Consider the following 20,461-nt stretch of genomic DNA (forward strand, 5'->3'; position numbering starts at 1 on the left):
TCATTAATCATCTATTACTCGTTATAACTTTATTAAATATTATAAACAGAAAATACTAACGAAATATGACGTGGCTAACAGAATCTGACGTGGCAAAAGTAAATTTAACAAACACTCATTGAAATTTACAAATATAACTAATTACTCACTGAATTTTGCTCAGCTCAACGTTAACCACCTATCACCCCGTTATATCACCGTTTGATCTTAAAACATATTAAAAACTTTTTATATGTATTTAAGATCACTTACTTTTCAAACCAAAAGTCAAAAACTAAACTAATAATTTAAATTTAAAAAATTATTGAAGCAAATCAAAAGTAAAAAAAAAAAAATCTATTTAATTTTTTTTACCTCCATTACAAATAACGAAATTCACAAAAAAAAAAGTATTCAATAATGAGACCAAGAGCCAAAAATTAATTTCAAAAATCGTATTTCTTCTATATAAAAAAATGCATATGATATCATTTTCTATATAAAAAAATGCATATGATATCATTTTCTTACAAATACGATTTTTGTAATTAGTTTTTGGCTCTTGGTCTCATTATTAAATACTTTTTTTTGTGAATTTTGTTGTTCGTAATGAAGATAAAAAAATTTAAATTGATTTTTTGCTTACTTTTGATTTGCATCAATAATTTTTTTAATTTAAATTATTAATTTAATTTTTGACTTTTGGTTTGAAAAATAAGTGATCTTAAAAGCATATAAAAAGTTTTTAATATGTTTTAAGATCAAACGGTCATGTAACCGGTGTTTTTCAAGATCAAACGGGGTGATAGATGGTTAAGGTTGAGCAAAATTCAGTGAGTGATTAGTTACATTTTTAAAATTCAGTGAGTGTTTGTTAAATTTACTTTTGCCACGTCAAATTCTGTTAGTATTTTTCGTTTATAATATTTAACAGAATTATAACGAGTGATGGATGGTTAACGATAAGTAAAGTTGAGTGAGTAAATGGTTACAATTTAAAATTGAGTAAGCAAATAATTACAACTTTAAAGTTCAATGACTATTTATTAATTTTACCCCAATGCACACCCTATGCACGGTGATTTAAGGACACAAATAGGGTTTGGTGTATGCACCCAAGGATTCGGTCTTTCTTACCCATCTTTATTGTGATTTATTTTTCTTCTTTCCAGTTTATATAGTTTGTTTTTAAAATAAATAAATAAAATACGTTTAGCAACCCTTAAAATTTGGAATAAATACAAATAATATTTTTTATTTTTTGAGAAAAAACTTATCAATACCATTATTACACAAACGTTTTCACCATTTTCCTTCTACCATTTACTTAGTGTCACTAAAATTTTAAATACCCAAAGTAAACTTCTTCGCTTTCCCTTCTCTCTTTGAATGGCAATGGCTAGCTAGCTAAACCCATTAGATTTTGTTAGAGATAATTGTGCCTACATAAACTTGTCTATAGGTTATGATTATCTTATATTTATATGTTGAGTTTCATATTTTGAATGCTTTGATGATAACTATTTTATGTCAAATTAAACTTGAATGTAAATAAATGTTTTATATTAATGATGCTTTGAAAATATACTCAAGGAATCTTGTTATATTATAATAGGTTTATTGATAAGATATATGTTAAGATTACCTTGGTCAAGGAATCTTGATAGAATTATCTTTTAGTATGATTCATCTATTAATGATTCTCATATGTGTATAGCCATATGCCTCGTTGATATATCGTTTAATATGCCTCTCTTTGGAGTCTTCCTAAAGATAAATCATGAGTGTTTTAAAGAGGTCATGATATGCTAAGGAATATATGTGGCAACATTATTAATATATTTTATATTTCATATTTGATTTGTAGAAATTAAGTTGTTTTATCCTTCATGCTAAAGTTATGCTAATGATCTTACTATTTTTGTTTGTAGTTAATCTTGCTCTTGTTATATCAATAGGTTGCTCTAGGATCTCAAGATATATCTTAGGTATCCTAATGCATTATTGTCATAGATAAATGTCATATCCGTATAACACTTGAAGTAAACTTAAGGTTGAAAAATAACTTAAATGCTCAAAATATGAAGATGTATTTTCTCAAATCTAGGAGCAATGTGTTTTATTTGATTTCAATTATCTTTAGTAAATGTATATATGCTTAGGCAAGTGATTCTAAGTTCTAATTCATAAAGCCTAAATTATCTATTTGATATTGAATATCATATTCTTAAGGATCTCAATATTTTGAATTTTAATGGAAGAACATTTAAGATTTTATTAATTGAATGTTTGTTGCTTTGATTCAAGTATTTTGAGGATTGTTGATTTCAAGCAGCATTTGGTTAAGCTGCTAAAAATCCATCTTCTCAGTCTTACAGTCGAGTATTGGTTAATCACTCGAATGAGATGAAGATATAATTAAGTGGTATTATTTTAAAACATCTAGATATAGTTAGTATATTTTTTAAAAGAATTTAAATGTTACATGTGTTCCAAGCAATACTTCCTAGTATTGCTCAAGTTTAAGTTCAATGCATTTGAGTAATAAAATTCTAAAATTTATATCTTTCAAAAATTACTCAAAATATGCATTAGTAGTATTTGTGTATGATAGCTTAGAGTTTATAGTATAAAAGTCATATATGGTTTGTTAAGCTCATATGTGCTCTTGTTTTGGTTATCATAAGTAAAACATCACGATGCTCAAGCTAGTGCATCTTTGTGTTAAATGGTGTGCTTTGTAGTATTCAACATATTTGCAATGTTCTATATGCTTTTGTTAAGTAAATGTAAGTTGACTTATGTGTGTTTCATGTGTATATATTTGATATATGAATGAATAGTTATTTGAGTAATGGTATTTCTATAAAATATGTTATATTATGTGGTAAGTAGAATGATTCTTATTTGAATCTAGAAAAAGAAAATTCTCAGTTGAGTAACATATATTGTTCTCAACTTGTTGTCAAAGCCATATGCTTTAAAATAATATATCTTATCTTCTAAGGCTTTATATGTAATCAAGTGAATGTGATTAAAAAGTTAGTTTTATCCAACTTTCACAAAACAACACTTGTGTTTCATTTTCTTGAGCTTAATGTTTTAGTTAGATGTCATTTTGATGATGATATTCAAAACAATATATGATGATTGAATGATAGTCTAGTAAAAGAGATAGAATAAATCAAGTATTTTCTAAAAGTTTTGGTTATATAAAAGGTAATCGAGTGATTAAAATTATAATCAAGTGTTATACCTCATTAACTGACTAAGAGTTAAGAAAAATTGAGTGAAATCTTGTATTAGTCGAGTATCTATCTTCATTAGTCGAGTGATTTTTACTTGAACAATGATTATAAGGTTTTATTCTTTTTTAATCGAGTAAAAGTGATGTATAATCGACTATTTGTGAGTGATAGTCAAGTTTTTCATTCATGTCTATGTTCAATCGAGCAGCTGATGAGTTCAATCGAGTAGCTATTGAGGTTACTCGAGTAGAGAAAATGCTTACTTGAGTGAAGACCAAAGTTAGTCGAGTAAAGGCCAAACTTACTCAATTGAATGTATGTTGAAGCTGATTTTTATAGTCATTAAACTAGCCATTGCAAAGTGCATTTAATGCATTGTTTTAATTGTTAAGACTTCAAAAAGTCTCTAAATTTTTCCTAAATCATTTAGTATGATATTTAAATATTCTAATGATTATTTCGAGAATAGAGAAAACTATTTCTTGCATATATTACTCTCATTTCAACAACTATAAAAGGAGAAGAAGATGAAGATCAAGGTTGTTGTTCTTGAATACTTCCTACTACTTCCTCAAGCCAAATAGATACTTCAAGTTCTCATCTCCAATAAAAAAAAAAAAAGAGAAAAAGTGTTCATCTTCTAAATCTTTCAATCTCTCTTTTATTTGTAAGAAGCTATTTTTATTGTTTGCTCTCAATCTTATAAAAACTTTTCAAAGTGTTTCAAATTGTAATATTTGTTTTATCTTTTTGTGGTTTCGCCTGAACCCTAAAAGACAAGAGGTTATGCTTGATCCTTTGAAAAGACAGTGGTTTTGGTTGAACCTTTAAAAACTGATGTAAAGTTGTATATATGATTACTACCGAGTTAGTGAAAAACAGAGGTTACAGCTGCACCAACTAAAAACTAAGGTTATAACTGAGCCTGCAAAAGCGATAGTGGATTGTTAAAATCATTGGTGAGGAGTCAAGAGAGTGGACTAAGCTGGTTGAGCCAACCCACTATAAAATTCTTGTGTGCTGCATTTTTCATTTCTCTGTTTTATTTCAGCACTATCATTTTTCTTTTAGCAAGATTTGTTTTTCAGCAAAATTTGAGATCAATTTTATTACTTCAGCAAAAGCTTTCTAAAACTTAAAAAGGATAAGTTTTCTTATATTGAATCTATTTTACATTTATCAGTTTTTGTTAAGATTATATTTGAAGCATTAGTTTGAAAAAGTCCAAACTGTTTTATTTAAAGACTCTTTAAAATTAGGAAAAGTTTTTGAGAAACCAAATTTAGCCCCCTCTTGGGTGTCTACTATTTCTTTTATTATATGATATAAATAGATAATAGATAAATCATTTAGTCATCCATCTTATCTAGAATAATTAAGAAATGCATGTTATCTCATTCTATCAAGGAAATGATTTGTCTTCTCATTTATTGAGAGTAATTAAGAAATGTGATTTATCTCATTCTATCAAAAATAAAGTTTATCTCCTCATTAATTTGAGATTAGGGTCATAAATGAGTCGAACCACTCATGAGCGACTAGGTGGTTGGCTAGTTTTATAAACAAACTGAGTTTAAGCAAGGCAAAGCTTGGCTCACAAACAAGTTCGGGAACAAAAATATTTTTTTATTATTATTTTAATTTTTTTTTTTGAATAATGGCAAATTTTTTTGTCTTTATTCAAAATATTATTTTTAAATTGAAGATGATTCAAAAACAAATTTAAAGATGAAACTTTTTCATCTTTAAGCAAAAATTATATCTTAGAGATGGATGTAAAGACAGAAAAAATCTATATCTTAGCTTGGTTTAGGTTTAATCCCGAATCTCTTACTTTCTTCTCTATTTGTGAATTTATGAAGTATATTTTAACCATAATTCGAATCCCACCTGCCTCCACCGTCAACTTCCCTTTCCATTGACTCCGTTGTGGCCTTAGGCATTCATCTCCCTCACCGTCAATGCTTCATTCTTGCCATTCTTATCGTTGACGCATCCCTTCCACTATTCTCGTCTCTTCTACTATCCATCTCTCTCACTGTTGACACCTTTTTCTAACCATTCTTGTCATAGACACCATCATTCTCATCCATTTTCGCCACCATTACCATCCATCTCCCCTTATCGTCAACTTCTTATTCTCACCATTATCACCAGCTTTGCCACCTTCATCGCTACCTTCACCATTCATCTACGTTGCTGCTTTTTTTATTTCTTGTAAATAGGTAGTAGTTCATCTACTAATCCTCTATCTAGAAGCTCATTTATTATGTTAAACAAGCTGGCTCGAGCTCAAGCTCATTTAACATAATAAATGAGTCGTTAGTGAGCTAAGCTTGAGCTTAATGAATTCTTATCGAACTTGAATTTTTCCTAACAAATTGAGCTTGAGCAAAGAAAAGCTTAGTTTAACTCGACTTAATTACAACTCTATTTGAGATAAGTAAGAAGGTCAATTATCTATACGACCAATTATCTATAAATAGGTACGTTCTCACACAAGTTTAGATACAATTGAAAAGACAAGTTTCTTTCTCTCCAAAAGGAAGGCTTTGTAGGGTTTACACCATGTATGTTAGTGGTTGTTTCGATAATTGTTAGTGTTGTGTGCCCTAATGCTAGATTTGGATGACGTCTAGCAGGCTTGTAACTTAACACATTTATTGTGTCTTTGTATATCTTAATAAAAGATGAGTTTTCTTCGTTCATAAGCTCTCTAGTTTACTACATGAATGAGTCCCTCAATATTCTGTTTGAGAATCTTAATCTTAAGGTGTTGAGACTATGTGACAGAATTCTCTGATAACAGAATGTCTTAAACTATTCATAGTCCTTAGATTCTTTGGATGGGAACTCCGATTAGTTGAGTATGGAATAGTACAGGGGTTATTATCTCATTCAGTATGAGTTATTGATGGGAGGACAGTGTGTCACACTTCATATGATATAGGGATGTCGCTAGTAAAGTTGTGAGTGGTTGTTGGGGAATAACCAATCGAATGTGACGCTAATGACTAACCGCATGGCATGGTGAATAATGGTCAGGTCGTCAAATTATGATGGTGTGTTGATCCTTGGACTTGAACTAGCACGATTGTTCTGTGTATTGGTGTGGGATTTGCGAATGAGATGAACCATCAAATTGGGAAGTGGGAACGTTCATCTATATGGTTTCGTATTATTGGTATATGGAGACAAATGTTAGGGATAAGATCCGTTTCCCTCGTCTGCATTTGATGAGGTGAATGTCCTATGTGATCTATTGTTAAAATGACAGGACAGTCCCTGGCTATGGCAGACTGATTATCAGGAAAAGAGTTTTATAAGGTGTCATCTAGTTACATTGATGATGTTAGACACATAGTTATTGAGTTTGTGAGTTTATCACTCCATGACTCTCACTCAGTTGAGACATTAAGTGATGAAAGGATTATAACACATAATAATCGTCAACTGTAATAAGTTCACTTGAAGTGAGACTTTACTACCATCTATATTGTCCTGAGTAGTTACTAGGCGTTTCTTAGGAACCCTCAGATCGTCATCAGAATATTGAGAGATTCTAGTGATGGATCAAGGTGTTAACGGGTACCAAAAGGGGTTTTGGTGCTATCTGATTGCTAGTGGGTAGTGAACCTAGAAAGTCACACACCCTGTAGCATCATGTTTGGTATCGACATCATGTGCTTGGAGCGTCTCAGGGATTAGCTGGTTAAAAGTTGACTAGGAGGTCGGAAGAGTCGACTCTTACCCAAGAAAGTTGACTCTCGGCGCCACTTAGCTAGCCAAATTGAGCACCACATGGTTTAAAATTGGAGTGGGCTAGGGGCTTGGCGATAGCTGATTTTGGACAGATTAAAATTGAAGAAGCAGTATTTACTGCTTCACGTTGCTTCTTTTGCTTCCTCTGAAAATTCTGTTACTGCTGTGAATTTAATATGCACAAGAGTTACACACAAAAGATTAAGACGCAAGTATGCAGAGGCGAACCCAGGGGGTGGGAGCCCACCCAATTTTTTTAAGAAATGGATTTTGTGATTTAAAAAATAATAATTTTTTTCTCAAGCCCCCAGCAGCCCAAACCCAAGCAAAGCCAAGCCCAACTCCCTTCCTCCCCCTCCCTTTTCTTAGCTTGAAAGCCTAGGGGTGAAATGGCTTTTGTTCATCTTTAAGCATGCATATGCTATGGTTATTCCTTATCTTGCATTTAAATATGTTGTGTGGTATTATGTTCATGTTAAAATAATGTTTTTAAAATTGTTATTGAGCTTTCATTGCTCATATTAGCTTATTGAATGTGTAAAGTAATAAAATTTGTACTTCTAGGGAGAAGGCTAAGCTTGTTGAATGATCATTTGTGCTATATTGATGAAAACAAAAGAAAAATAATGTCTTTCTTGAAGCTAAGGAGTGTTTGGCCATATTTCTTCAAGGTGGTTTGTGTTTTGTGATTGTGAGATGTGAAAAATTGTATGTAATCAAATGCATTTTTGCAAACAAGTTGTGTGAACTCTGTTGAGTTTTATGTTATGAATGTTTTGATGATGACTGCATTTATGCCAAAACTTTAATGTCCTCTTATATTATATTTCCTTAGGTTTATTAATATGTTTTGTATTCTTATTTAAAATATTGGTTAAAAATATGTTAACTCTATCTTGATAAGATATATAGAGGTTGCCTTAGTCAATGAACATTGGTAGGATTATCTTATAATATGTCTTATTTATTAATATTCTTATATGTGTTAAAATGATTTTAGCCATTTACTTTATTGATATATCTTCTTATATGTCTCTCATTGGGGTCATTCTAAGGATAATGCATGAGCAGATTGCGACTTTAAGTAGTTTTATAAGACATTTGTATCGCATATTTTTGATGTATTGCATATTTTTGGTATTTTTTTAATTTTTACTTTCTTTTTTCAAGCTAATGAATTATGTTAAATATGCATTTAATGCTCTTACACTCCCTTTTTTTTTGTTTTTTTCTTATTGGTGAAGCTCATGGTTAGAAAAAAAAAAATTTAAAGCCCCCCTAGGTAAGAAATCCTAGGTCCGCCTGTAGATACACGTGATACAAGAAGCTAGGTGTCTAGCAAGGGAAGAGGTGACCAAAACGGTACCAGATAACATACTAGATGTGGACAGATTAGGACCACCATAGTTTAAGATGGATACGATCTCAGTATAAAAAGTGGTTATGTACTCCATCCCTACATCGAACTATAGGTATGTGTGTATTTATATTCATGTGATGAATATACGTGTTACTTAAATACCCAAACTGCGTATGATTTGTGTATGTTTAATTCCACTGCGTGTGTCTTATACATGTAAAATTTTTAATTTTACCCATTTCGCCATATGGGTTTTTCTTCAGTAATAACCATACACAATGAGTACTGAAGATTTATTGTTTTGTAACACTTAGAAACTCATAGTACAAGCCTAATCTTAAAATTATTAAGGTATATAAATAGTTTTTTTTTTTTTTTTTTTTTGCAGTGCATGTATGATATTGTTTACATAGGTATTAGAGCTACTTTTCTTGCATCTCATTGTTGGAGGCGTTTTATGATTATTTTTTTATAATTATTTTTTCAACAATATTTTTCTGTAGGGGTGTTTTGTATGAATATCATTTTTCTTATTTTTCATAAAATCCTCATCTATGGTCTTCAATAAATATATATTTTTTCTTCTTCTTTGAACAACTTTTGCAACCTTTCATCTTTCAAGGTGCACTTGGTTGGGTTTGCCATAAATAGATGCCAAAAACAATAATTGCAGGGCGCAACTTGCAGATTTGGTGACAACAATCTTGTGCTCCTTTGTCTTCTACATTGCAAGTGGTTGTTTCGACAAAAAAAAAGAAAAGAAAAACAAGTCTTGGTGGTCATGACTTGCATATCCGAAAAAGGCAGCAGCGAGCAACGATGATAGAAAGAGAGGCAACAACAACTCACTGCTGGTGAGCGCTACCCTTTAGTTCAAGCCCTCGATGGCGATTAGTCTAGGTACTTATTGTATATGCTACAAAATTTTCAAATAAAATTATTCAACTTAGAAAGACATATTATGGTGGATGTATCACTTTAGATTTTAATCTTGAGAATAATTATACATTAAATTGTTTAAATTAGGCCTTCATACTATCTATAATTGCACATTAAATAAATAATATTAAATTATTTAGTAGTGTAAAAATCATTTTAGGATATATGCCAATTTTGATCCTATGGCTTATAATGAATTTTGTTTTTCTAATTTATGTTAATTGCTACAATTACTTGTGTATGTGCTTTAATCTTAAAATAGTTGTTATGCCACTCTCATTTATAGTTATGACCTCAAAAAATATCATTGTTAATCTTAACAAAGGAGGGAAATTGGATAAAAACAATTATAATATATATGACATTGAAAAATCCAACACTTAATTAGAAGAACAGGGTGTTATGGAAATCTTCAACATATTAGACATAACTTTCATCTTACCAAGCTTAGTGTAGGTTTTGAACAACCTGATTCCTCGGCCAAACACAGATCAAGCGCGATAAACAGTAAAACCAAAAGCTTTAAACCAGAAAACCATACATGCAAGACACAGCGATATACGTGTTCGGATTAATAGATTCTACTCACGACAGAGGCTCCGCCTCTAGTCAATCCACTAGACCTCAAGTTTACAAAAGATTACAAGATCATAAACCGAAAAGAAAAATACTATTGCAATACAACTGAAAAACAAAAACAAAAACAACAAGATCAAGATAGATCTGTTCTATACTGATCTCACGATCAAGACTAAGTATTTGTTCTATCAGTCAATAACCTCTCACTCCTCAGGCAATTAAAACACATAGAGATTAAGCAATAAACTGTTCTTACCGTCAAATCTTACCATGAAAGCAACCAAACAACCGATTGAAACAGAGATTAGGACGAAGGATTCACGAAAAGTGTCTCGCTTCAAGAATCACCGACTTAGGGTTTTTTTAGAGAGAGAGCACAAGACAAAATATCAGAATGTTCTGGATTTTAGGGCGTTTGGAAGCCCTTATATATCAGCACCAAACGGACCAGAAATGGGCTCGGGCCATCAATGGAAACACCATGAAAAGATATGGGCTCAGCCCATAATAAAACTCAACAGTGCACAACAATTAATAACATGCATTATATTAATAGCATGTAATAGCAAATATAATGAGACATATGATTATATTAAAACAAATATAATATGCATTTCAAAATCATGAAACAGCATGCCAACATTCTGATAAAATATTTAAACACATTTTGAATCACATAAAATCAACACTTAGTATAAGAATGATTGTTACAAACGTTTTACAATGTTAAGCAACATGTATAATGATTCGATTGGAGAGTTTGAAGAATATAAAACAATAAAAGACATGTGCATTGCTTTAAAAATATGGTGGTACTAGTGTTACAAGGTTGCAAGATTTGACACTCAAATTTGACACATACAAGATACTTGCAGGTGTGACCATGTTTAGCATTTAAGAACGATGTCAATTATGATTTGTGATCTAAAAGTTGCTAGAAACAACCTCACTGATGATCTGCAAGTCCTAGCTATCTTTTGATCTTTTCTTGACTCTTGGGATCAAATGAAGCTCATGTTAATTCATGATAAGAACATGAAAATGTTTGAAGATGCATCTCAATGCCTTGAGCCTGAAGTTGAGCACTTAGAAGCAAAAGCCAATCATCCTTTTCTCATAGAGTTAATATTGCAAGAGGCATTTGGGCCTAAGCGAAAATAATTTGGGAAGAAAAGCCCTCAAAGAAAAGGTAAAAGACTGGGTCCAAGAATGACAAGACCACTAAATGCCATAGGTGGAAGGGTGGTAGAGGTTAAAGGAAACCAAGGAACACTTGCTACAATTGTGGCAAGCTGAGACATTTCACTCGTTACTGCACTAAGAGGTTGTTTAGCTTATTATTTTTTTCAGCACCTTTTAAGCTGCTAAGCTTTTAAGTTGTGTAAAGGTTAAAAGCTGGTAGCATTTAACTTGATAATATATTTGGATAAATGTGTTTTTAAACTATCAGTTAATAGTTATGTATTTGGTTTAAAAAAGCTAATAAGTTATCAGAACTTGACAAAAAGACGAAAATGAATATGTTATTGAATAGTGTAAATAAAATTAATAAAAATACTAATTTTTAATAAAAATGTTAGATATATTAATTCAATATACATTTATATATATATTTATCTATATATAATATATGTTATATGTATAATGAACGTAATCATAATGGGGATAATGGTGACAGCGAGAGGAGGTGGCGATTGTAACATCCCTGTATTTTGAAAAAATTAAGAATAATTTATTCCTATATCTGAAATGATTTAATTATTTGAGATTTATGGATTGAGAAACTTAATGAAAGAAATTAATATTTTTGTGCTTGTGAATAGAGAGATGGTTGGAAGTTTCTAGAATTTTTAAGAAAAATCAAAGTACAATTTTGTAGTTTGAGATTCGGTTTAATATAAAATTAATTGATGCATGTACATCAATAGGGGATCATATATATTATGTTTGAGGAGTTAAGGCAAAAAGGAAGTGGGGATGATGATTGAGTTGGTAATCAACTAAAGAAAGTTGGGGACTTGAAATTGGAAGGCAATAGTAAGAAAGCATAGCAGGCTATTGATCGGTTGCGAACGATCGCCCGTTTCCTTTGGTCTGTCGACTATTTTTTGATGGGCTTAATTTTCTAAGCCTTTTGCTATTTTAAAGCAATGAGGGATTAAATGTGTTATGTTTGAAAAGTTAAATAAATGAAATTTGTTGTGTATTGAAAAGTAAAAATAAATGAGGTATTAAAATGTAGAAAAGTCAAGCTAAGGATTTTAAGTTGGCATTTTGAATAGTCAAAATTAAATTGAGAAATAGAAATTGGAAGATAGGTGTAACGCCCTAGCCTCTTTAGGGCGTTGTATTATAAGCTAGGATTTTTTTTTCTTTTCTTTTTTTAATCAAGCTAAAATCATCAACACATTTGTATAATAATAACATTCTCAAAATTAGTACTAAGGAAATAAAATTCATAATCACAAGCGAAAACAAGATCGAAACCTTAAAAACCATAGCATACACGGGTTCATACATATCGTTTGCCCATCACATCATTACAATGACCATTAAAACCATATAACATAAATGACTGGTACTTAGCCCTGTATAGGGCCCACAAAAACTTTTATCACGATCATGCTTTAACCACACATTTGTCCTTTCGGTTGCTCGTTTTGCCTGGAATGTGGAATATTACAGGGACATATATCCAACATTAGAAGATGAATCTTCTAAGTGAGGGTTAAAATGACAGTTACATGAATGCATGATGTAGTAATGTGAATAAATGTATGCCCTAGTGTAACTTCCCTGGCCCACCAGCCCGGCACGAGACACTAGGCAGAATCGTAACCTACTTTCAGGATAATCCTAACGTTGTTCCATCAATTGCCCTTGGAGAATTACGGCTACATTATCAAGGTGATATCCCAATCCCATGCACGAATATCAATATGCCAATAATATTGTGCCATATGAAAATTACGACTTTCCATGCAATAACATATGGACAAATATGACAAAATGATCAATACTTTCATAAGTATCAAGCATAATATAAGCAATCATATCATATACAACCTTATGGGGAGAACCACTCACTTTAACTTAAGATTCAAATCACCTCGAAAAGCGTGTACTACCTCAATTTGCGTGCTAAGCCTCGAAAGTCGCACAATCACTCAATTTGAGCCACAAAACACCATATTCATCATATAAATATTAAACCATATTTTTCCCCAATTTATTTCTATTTTTCTCCAATTTTTCTTCACTAATATTCCAAAATAAATACCTACTTGAATATTTTCTCAAATATTTTTCCACAATAATTCCTAAAATAAAATTAAAAAATATTAAAAAATATTACGAAATTACTTGATAGGCCACGTGCCCGCACTCGCTAAGGTGAGTGGCTGCGTGTGATGACTAGCGCGTGAGCTTCACGCGCAGGTCATCTTCTCTAGCACTAGTACACCGGCAATGTTGGATTTTGATGTCATTTTGCTCTACTCCTTCAGTCAATCCTACAGGTACCCTTTATGACTTGAAATGATGACTGGAGGTACCCCAACCAGGGGTTTAAAGTTTTGGTCGAACCTACCGCTTCACTTTCCGGTGAGGCTTCGAAACCTTACCAAATCTACATGAAAACCCTCTAAATTTTTCAGAAATGATCCTCACCACCTCAAGAAAGAAATCCCCTTATCCATTCCTCTCGATTTTCCCTCTAATGTGCTCGATTTCGAGCTTCAATTTTGAAAAAAATCGGCCACTTTGATCTCCTTTTTATACTCAAAATCAAGCCTTTAAACAACGAATCTCACTTCATCCAAGGTCACTAATGTCATTTATTGCCCTATATCAGTCCAAAACCACCAAAAATGACCCTCCAATTCTCGATTACAGTGGCCAAACTTTTGGCCACTTTCAACCGAAAATTAGCCATTTTTTACGATGATAAGGTCGATTGTCAGCCAATAATCTTGTCTAGGCCTTGCTCTGAGGCCCCCCATCTACTCTCTTGGGTCTCCCATGGCCAAATTTGGAGATGGGATGGGTTGGTCGGCCATGGTTGTTTGGTGGTTTTTCTGAAATTTACACTTTCACCCCTTTCAACTTTTGAAATACATTTTGACCCTTTCTACAAGCCCCCTGAGTTTTCCAAAACTTTTGTTGAGACCCTCACATTCTAAACTTCTCATTTTACCCTCAAAATTTTAGAAATAATGTCGTTTTGACCTCCCTCGAGAATTTTCAAAAATTATACTTTGGCCTAGAATTACGCTTTGATTGTGAAACCTCATTGTTTCATCCCGAGATTACTTAAGGGTTGTTCCTTATGTAATATTTGACTTCTTTAAAGGTTCTGTTGTCTTTTCGAAAGCCTCTTACGACTATTCAATTTTTTAGCCTGATCCGAAACTATACCAAAAATTATTTCTTTTCTGATTTATTTTAATATCATCAATCATATCTCAAGGTGTTTGTTAAGGTCATACCTGTTTCCTTAGGTATCTAAATTCCTGGGTATTCCCTTTGACTGATTCAGTCATTTTCTCGGGCTATTCTGATACCGATTCCTTTGAAACTTCATATTTCTTTTCTTGTTCTTATTTTAAAAGTAACCCATAAGTTTTGGGTATTACAATAGGGCTACCAAGTAAAGATATATATATATATGTGTGTGTGTGTGTGTGATATATGATTTATTTAATTAGTATATATATTATTATAAGAAATAATTAATTAATTATTTAATCATCAAAAGGACTATTTAGTAAGAGATATTGGGAAATTAGAGGCATTTTCGTAAAGGCTGCTATGATACACACACACACACATATATATATATATTTATAATAGGGTGTATATATGTATATATTATACAACAAGAGAAAATGAGTTATATTATGTATTAAGAAGGTTGATATTATATTATATTATATATTAAGAAAAAAAATGTAATAACCCGTTATTGGGTCTATGCCATTATTGATATTTATTTCAATTTGGTGTATAAATATATAATGGTATTATTTTAAATTAAATAAAATGGATTAAGGGTTTCATGAAGTTAGATTTGGCCCAATGTGAGAAAGCCCATGACAAATGGTAGTTAGAATTTAAATGAAACCACTTTTAATGGATTGAGTCAATTATGTATAAATTAAGTCCATAGTTGATTTTAAACGAAGTGGGTTGAAACAAGTGAAAAATAGATCTTTTGAGCCTTAAGTGCTGGGTCAAGTTGAAAATAAACTTTTTAGGTTTTATGAGATGTTGGGCCTAATTAAATGAGTTGGATTTAAATTATATGTGAAGGATAAATGGGTTTGGACTTGAGCCAATTTAAAAAAGGATGATTTAAATTTAAAAGAAAAATTAAATGAGTGACAAATGTCTAAAATGGGCATGAAATGATTGAGGCTTCTGTGTTTGTGTAAAGGGCAAAATGGTCATTTTGTTAAAAGAGTTGACTTTCCTTCCCTCCTTCATCTCCTTGCCTAAGAACCTCTTATCCGTCTTCTTCTTCATTTTCTCTCAAAGAGTTTCTTCTTCATTTCTTAATTTGAAGCATCAAGGGTTGGATCTTGGATCTTGAAGAAAAAACCATTCTCTTTGATCTTCCATCAACATCAAGTCAAGTTCTCCTTGCATCTCTCTTATTATGCAAGATTTTCTCTCTTTATTTTTATGTACAAGTTTCTTGTTTAATTCCCTTCATTTTGAGTAGATCTTGTTTCTCCATGGCAAAAAAAACACCATTTTTGTTTAAAAATGAGTCTTTCTTTTTATTTTCAAATATTTTGTAAAAATTCTTCAAAATTAATGGGTCTTGTTGGATCTTCATTTACCCCAAAATCATTCAAAGAATGATATCTTTTTTGTTAGATTAGAGCAAAACAATTATTTGTTGGGTTGTTTTGCATTATGTTCGTATGTCTGTTTTCAGCTTGTGATAGGTTGCACATACTCTATTATTTTGGGTATAACTTTAAGTAAAAATATCCGATTTGAGATCTGTTTGTTTCATTGTAAACTAGACTCAATGATCTTCGATTTTATATAAGGATTGAATTTTTTGGCTTCGATTTGAGCCCCTAGTGTCCTTGTTAATTTCTGCTAAAAAATTCATAACTTACTGCTCCATGTAATTCGACATTGCTTTGGTTTTTGCAGTATAACTTTCTGTGGTTATATCCGATTTATAATATGTTTGTTTCTATATAAACTAAACATTATAAGATTCATTTTAGTATATGATTTGAAATTTTTGGTCATGATTTGTACCTATAGTAGCCTTGTTGAATTCTGCCCAGAATGTTATAATTTTACTGTAGCAATTTTGTCTTGCTTCGATTTTTGGGCAATAACTCCTTGTGATTATTTATGATTCCAAATTTGATTATTGTTTAAGAAACTAGAGATTTGAGGCTTCAATTTGATAAAAGATTTGAATCATTTGGACAATTCTTGAGTTTGTAAGAGCCCTTTGAAGTGCATACTTGAATAAAAAAAAAAAATTTTCAAGGGTTGACTTTCACTACTTCAAGGGTTGACTTTCCATATTTCAAGAGTTGACTCTCTCGCTTTTTTAGAAGTCAACTTTCATTGTCTAGAATTGTATTTTTAATCCAAAATTATGAAAAAATAATTTATAAATGATTTATAATGGGATATGGGTTGTAATTTGCATGTTAATTACAACATTCATTTATTGATTGCCTAATCTAAAAATAAAGGTGAAATTGAGAAATGTGTCAATGGATATGAAATGGGCAAAACTTGCATGATGTTATGCATTTGTATTGAGATGCCTATGTGTGGCTATATATTTACGCACCTATTATTTGGCAGTGCGGCAGTTAGTTATGTCCATTGGTGATGAAAGGATATCCTATGAGCGCTTGACGCGGGTAAGGTGGCCATCAACCTGGTAGGTGAGGCTCAAATTGTTATTACTTGTTGATGTATTTCCATGATGTATATATTCATGTATGGATATGGTGGCCGTGGGAGCCATGAGGACTATGTGAAAAATTCCTTACTATTGATGCATGTGCATGAGCATGAAAATGAATACATGGTATATATAATAATCACGACATGGGAAAGGATTGTAAATGGAAAACTTATGAGTTGTGTATACTGATATCTTTTCATAGAGTCGTTGTTTACTCTATCTTGGTTATCCATGCCTTTGATTCCATATCTTCATGCTTTATATATATACTTGTTGAGCCTTGTGGCTCAACTTGTTGTACTATCATGTCATTATAGGTAAAGGTAAAGCAGTGGTTGAGGGCGAGTCCAATGGAGCTAGAGCCTAGAGTTAGAGGTGTACAAAATATCCCAAATTAGACGATCCATGTTAGTGTTGTGATGAGGGCATATTGTAAGGAAATTTTATGTTGTAAATTTCGTTAGTGCCCTTGTATTTCACTAGTGTAGGCCATGGTGCCAAGATGTTATAAACCTTTATGTTGGCTTCCGTTGAATCTATCTAAGGATAGTAATATGGTGTTGTATGTTATTATTTTATATCATCCTTGTGATGACCTCTTTTCTGATATCCTATGCTAGCAGGACTATTCGGGAGTGGACCACTACAAAAAAATGAAATCCCTGAACGTGGGACTTATGGGTAACGGACTTAAGCCTTCATTTCATTTTAGTTTTAGATTCAATTTCATGTCCATGGCTTCACCTTTTCCTCCCATTTTAGTGTGCGTGAAATGCATTAGGAGCTCTCTCTCTCTCTCTCTTTCTCTCTTGTTTAATTTCAAAAAACATGCAAGTCATGCATCTCCCTCAACGTCTATGTGTTTTCTTCTCTTCTCCTCTCCTTTTCATCTTCTTCTATTATCTTCCAAGAATGTTCTACCAATTTATCATGTATATATATATATATTATATCTATTATATGTAAAATGGGTAAAGAGAGGAAGTAAGGGTAGCAGCATGAGCAACAGTGCGTCCCCTCCCTTGCATCCGTTTCTCCCTCTCTTCTTGGAGTAGCAATAAGGTGTGCGGCTTCATTTTTTATTTCCATAGCTTTGCACAAGCAAGAGTTAAGAAGATCTAAGGTAAGTTCTTTTCCTTTTTGTTTCGTATCTAAGTTCTCATTCTTTTCCCCTTCAAATGCAAATTCTTAACCCATTTCTTATTCCAGAAATTTACGCCTTGCATCTCGTATATTTGAAACCCTTATTTTCGGATTTCAGAATGTTTGTGCTTAGAGCTATTAATTTTCGACCAGATTATGCATATTATACATTTTGGGATATAACTTTCTATTGTTAAATCCATTTTGAAATTCATTTGCTTCTCTGTAAACAAAGACATCATAGGATTCATTTGAACATATTACTTGAGTTATTTGGCTAAGTTTTGAGCCTGAAATGGTCTTGTGAAATACTTGTCTGAATCTAGAACTTCTTTGTTTTTGTGTAATTTGACCTTACTGTATACCTTAGCCTATAACTTTTTGTGCTTATATTAGAATAGAGATCCGTTTATAGTTCTATAAACTAGACTTTCTAAGCTTCATTTTGGTATATTATTTGCATTATTTGGCTTCAGTTTGAGTCTGTAACGGCCCTGTTAATCTTTACCAAAAAATCTAGACATTTTACTATTGTGAGTTTTGTCTTGCTTCGATTTTTGTAGAATAACTTTTTATGGTTATTTTCAATTAAGAATCCGTTTGTTGTTCCAAAAACTAAGGTTCCTGAACTTCAATTTCAACATATCATTTGTGGTACTTGACCAAATATTGAGCTTGAATCAGGCTCGTAAAAATCTATCAAAAATCTACAATTTATCCCTTTTTGTGTTGGCTATTCTTCCTATTGTTGAGAGATGATTCTCACCTATTTTACCATGTATAATCTTTTTGATCTCATCATTTTTCTTGAATAATTGAATGAATCTTTTGAAAGCCAAATGGGGTCTTGTATCACCCTATATTTCTTCGGGAATGATGTTGTATCTACCTTTGGGATTAAGAATCTATGAGTATTGGGCTTTGGTTGTCAACCGATCGTGCCATGGTTGTTGACCGTCGGATGTACGGGCGCTAGCTATCGACCGTTATGACAAGGCTGTTGACCGTTCTTGAGTCTTAGGCCCTAGTTGTTGACCATTGAGGTGTTCTACCAATCGTTTTCGTTTGCTTTATGCTTCAAAATCTTGCCAATTCTTGAGTATTCATCTCTTGGTTCCTCATTAAGGTTAAATATTCTTGAGGGTAGAAGTGTACTCATGGGTATGATCCTGAGTGTGTGTGAACATATGCATGGAGAATATATTAAGACTATGTTTTTATGATTATATGTGCTATGGCAAAGAATGAATGTTAAGGCCTTAGGTTGGACTATAAATGGGCCTTAAGGACTATATGATGCAGATATTCAGGGTTTGTATTTATTGTGTGGTTGATCGTGTCTTGAATCTCCAATCATAAGTATAAAAATGAAAATGGCATATGAATATGGATAAGCATTTGCATAATCATAGTGGTGTGAGTAGCATGTGATCACGCATGAAATTATACATATTTATAGATTAAGTTTGTATACATGATAAATAGTTAGTACATTTATTATTTTACGCTGTGGCTATGACCGCATTGAAGGAAAAAAGGATATCCATATTATTGGTGGGCGATGTGTGGGGGTACTACTACTAGACTACTTCAGGTAATGGCCTAGCAGGATAGGTGTGCACTACACGAGTGTTGACCTCTGCGTTAGGCGGGAACATTACTAACGGACCATGTTGGTGATGTCCGGGTGGGCTAGGCGTGTGTTTTCAAACAGAGGGGCCGATATTCATGATTTGTGTATATTGATAATTGTGAGCCTTAAGGGTTGTTTATATATGGTTTGAGCATATTGGTAATGAGTGAGCCCTAAGGGTCGTATGCATATATTTTAGCACGTACATGTGTTGCAAAGATGACATGAGGTATAGCATGGGGGCATATTGTTGTGAGGTATAATATGGATTTACGTGTATGATGTACATGGTTGTGTGATGTTGTAAAGTATAACATGAGCATATAGTGTTGTGCATTATGGCATGGTCACTTCTTATGTAATGGGTAATGTAATTTTATCTTGCTTTAATTTCCTATTGCCCCTTATTTATTTCATTTATACTTGTTGAGCCTTGTGGCTCACCTTACTTTAACATCGAGATCTCTGTACACGTCTAAATTCAACTTCGAGCCCCACTAAACTCCCCTTCTACCATGGTTTTGCCCTTATTTGGAATGACAAAAACAAGCAAGTGAGTCACAAGGCTCAACAAGCATATATATATATAACAAGAGGAATAAAGATAAGATAGATCTATAAACACATACATAATACAAAAATCAATGGAATAAAGATAAGATAGATCTATAAATGCATGCATAATACAAAAATCAATGGAATACTACTACCCAACATTTAAAGACAAAGCTTTTGATCATGCCTTCTTAATCAATAATACCTCAATAATTGATATTTCTTTGCTTAACAACAGGGGCCCACATTTAAATCATAGAGTAAACATTCGCACAATTTTACATAATGGACATAATACCCTTTTTCCATAC

This window comes from Diospyros lotus, chromosome 11 (assembly GCF_014633365.1).
Source record: "Diospyros lotus cultivar Yz01 chromosome 11, ASM1463336v1, whole genome shotgun sequence".
NCBI lineage: Eukaryota > Viridiplantae > Streptophyta > Magnoliopsida > Ericales > Ebenaceae > Diospyros > Diospyros lotus.